The sequence below is a fragment of the Rhea americana genome, unplaced genomic scaffold (assembly GCF_003343005.1).
Source record: "Rhea americana isolate MKP2758 unplaced genomic scaffold, rheAme1 scaffold_51, whole genome shotgun sequence".
Lineage (NCBI taxonomy): Eukaryota > Metazoa > Chordata > Aves > Rheiformes > Rheidae > Rhea > Rhea americana.
The window spans coordinates 723,959-727,633 of record NW_028186657.1 but is presented as its reverse complement, the minus strand read 5'-3'; the positions used below and the strand labels follow the sequence as shown (position 1 = coordinate 727,633).

Below are 3,675 nucleotides of genomic sequence, written 5' to 3'. Positions count from 1 at the left end.
AAAGGAAAAGTGCACTTCCTGGGTAAAAATACATCCATGGAACATTTTTCTGTCTCTTTGCAAGACATCCTGTACTAAAATCCTAAAATAGCCACAGACCAATAAAACGAAAAAGTTAGTTGACCTATTTAATATAGGCAAAAAACAAGACTGTAAAAATCACCGCAAAACCAGCACAGAGACCTTCATGTGTCATCTGGATGGACCAAATGCAGAATGCATTATAGATCTTCAGTGATGTCTAGAGAAGAATGTTTACCCCTGCACACCTTATGAACTGGTCAAAAAATTGATACAGTTTTGTGGGAACTGTTAAGAGGGAGAGGGAGGAAGAGTGAAGAAAGTGAAGAACCATCTTAGTTGCTGTGTTGTCAAGGGGTCTGCTCCAATAACTAATCAAGGAGATGAGGATGTGGAAATGTGACATCCCAGCTAGCACGGGTTATTTAAATAAGTAGACTGTTAAGCCCTCTGGAGTTATTTTTACAGTGAGTCTGATTACTATTAAGGAAAAGGAAGCTAAGAAAAAATTGAAGTACAGTAGCCAACACCTTGAAACTCTCTTGAGAGCATTGCATTAGACTCACTGCAATTCAGTTAATCTTATACAAGATCAATTCATTATCACAGGAAGAACATTTTAGTTAAGCAGCTCTCACACCTCACCATGTTTGTTTTCAGTTGTCACCTAAGAAAATCCTTAAGAGAATCTACAGGAGAACTAGTACAAAGCAACAGTCAGTAATAATGCAGATCCAAACAGGTCAGTGGAATTAACTATAATCTTTATAGCATGACAAAAAAATCATTGACTAATTTATATTCTTTATAAAACACAAAAACTTAGTAAAAATAACTATAATGTCTATTAACAAACAAATAGGCTCGAAGGTCTTATTTTTCTCATGTGTGCTTAAGTGCATTCCCTACAGCTGAAAAGAATTACGTTCACAAGTACCATTCGGTATTTAAAAGTCATTTTTGGAAAATAAGAAATATACTAATTCAAGTTTCTGACTAAGAAAGGTTAAAAATTGGAGGGCAGCTATAAAGCCTGTTACACTGTGAACTGGTTATGATGTGAGGTATTTCCCACCTCTTTAAGAGTACGAAGTCAGCAAGCAATATTATCCCTTGAACATCCTAAATATACATGTAATTTCTATAGCAGTGGCTCTAAATTCTTCCGCTCAAAGGTTTGTGATTTACTCTATGACACTGAAGAGAAACCTTTCGCCTGCATAAGGACATAAGCATACATAGGGAGATGGAGTGTGTCAAGCCAGGGGAAAGCAGGGAAGAGTGACTTTTAAAGTAACACTGGAATTAACAGAAATCATCTTGAGCTAAATAACTGGATTGCTTAGTCTCCCTCCTAAGTCAAAAGCTTGATCCCATTAATGCCAACACATAACCCAAGGCAATGATCTGCCTTTATCACAAGTCAGTCGTATTTGCCATGACTACAGCAAAAGAAAGTTCATGGCTCAAAAACTAGGTCCATAAATCACAAATATGATGTCTCTCTTATTATTTCAGAAGATTTCTCACCTAAAACCTACAGCTAGAATCCAGTGGTGTTGCTCCTCGTTTCCAAGAACAGGGACAAAAATTCTGACGACTTCGCAAGGAACAAGTTAAAGAAAGTAGAATACTCAGTGTACGAGGCTGCTTGCATGCCCCTCCTCTCATTTATTTCAGGCCTATTAGTACTTGTTATGATGTACAGATCATTGTAAAATGAACTGTCATGCATCATATTTTGTGGTTAAGCAGGTTAAGAAAATCTTGGTTTGGAATCTCTTCTGAAACTGTAAGATGAAAAGATTGTGGAGGGGGGGGGGGTTTGGAGGGGGAAACTTATGGTTTAAGAAACAGGTATCATCTTCCAGTTAATTAAGCCCAGAGCCTAAATGCTTTGGGCAAATGGGTGCAACAAAATTGACTATATATCAGCTCCCCTCACAATTTTACAGACAGCCTGAAAAGGCTTTCCTTGCAGAGGTCAAACATTTCATTACGGAAACATAATAAGCTGACATCAGAATACTAAAAATAATACTCAGTGTTCTAGTCAGTCCATGAGTGTCAAATCACAATATTCTGATCTACTATCACCTTTAATTGGAGACTAAGTTTCTGAAAATCATTTGAACAGATTCATACTTCTCTAATCAAGAAAACAAAAGATTTGATACTATCTTCCAGTTTTGAAGAGATGTAAAGATGTAACACTAACTGAGCAGATCACTGCTCCATCAAGAAAACCCTCCTCATTCCCACACTGCTCATGGCTGGTTAGGAAACTACTCTGTGTGTCCACGTCACCTACCCAAGACTGAATGAAAGGCAAGCAGTTTAGAGCACACAGGAATTTTGTTCCTTTGCACATAAAAACTCCTGGAGGGGAATACTAAATAGTAATAGATCCTAAATTTCAAGTTTAATGTAAACAAAGTTTAGAAGCCTATTTTAGCCATTTAGAACTACTTTACAACTATGTTACTCCAGGTAAAGTCACTCGGAGTTTCCTGGTATCTAGAAAAAAAGATRAGTATCAAGATCTCTGTCACCAAGACCTCACAGAGCAAAGCTTACAAAAAGAACACCACTAATGTCACCCTTGATTTAGTCCTACGCTACAATCTGCATTATGGAAAAGCTGCTATACATCACAGAATATATCCATTTGAAAACAAACAGCTGCCAATAGGTTAAACAGGCAYATCAAACTGATAGTACAACGGGCTATTCAAATATGGCACTGAGGCATCTAATGAAATACTTTAGTAGTAGAAGCACATCATTAGAAACAGTATATTAATATAAAACAGAACTTTCAAAATATTATTTTAAAACAGGTCATTACAACTACAGCAAAATGCCTGAAATTCCATTTAGAAAGATGCATCTTTGCAGCTCTTTCAATAATTGAAAGCTTATTTTAAGGAATAAGCTTCTATCATTACTTGTATATACTTCACAAAAACACATTTTTTTCTATCATTTGCTGTTAACGTGCTTCAGTACGTGTTTTTTTTTTTTTTTTTTTTTTTTTTTTTTTGTTTTTTTTGGTCATTCAGAGATAAACATTCAAGAGCACAGGGCTAAATTCTGTGTTCTTAACAAAATAAGATGCAAGTTAGGATAAAGACTTCAGAATTTGACCTTACACATTTTCAAGAGATGCAACTGCAAGAAAACTTCAGTCTAACCCACGTACAGCTTCTTCTAAAGAAGTAGTCTGAGACTTCACCTATTTTCCCTCACACTTCATTAGCCTCACAGATAATGAARGCAAAAGGTATCATTATCCTATGAACAACTGCTGCATTTGAGCAATCACAGTTCAAAATATTCAGATAAGAGACACAAACATTATGGGAAATTAACCTGATAAATTCTTTAGCTCAGTCCTGACAATAAACATAGTGTCAGGCTAGAAAAAAAAATTGATAAGCTTAGGTTAGACACGGAAGTAAAATCTGCTCGTTTGCTTTTTGTGGGAAACGTACTGCTAAGATAAAACAGGAGAGACTTTGGGCTTGTTTAACCCACTTAAAAAAAAAAATGGRGGAAAGGCACAAAAACAGGTTAGCGATCAAAAGCGCGGCCGCGCTTCCCAAGGGCCCTGAGGGGGTGAAGGCCGGCAGGCTCCCCGCGGCCGCCGCGCCG

General features: G+C 36.9%; 1 protein-coding gene across 3 annotated transcripts in view; it reads right to left on the bottom strand.

The window, feature by feature from the left end:
- The window catches only part of GABRB2 (gamma-aminobutyric acid type A receptor subunit beta2), a 164,833-nt gene that overhangs the window by 159,323 nt on the left and 1,835 nt on the right, over positions 1-3,675 (bottom strand). The gene's annotated exons all lie outside the window — the stretch shown is intronic.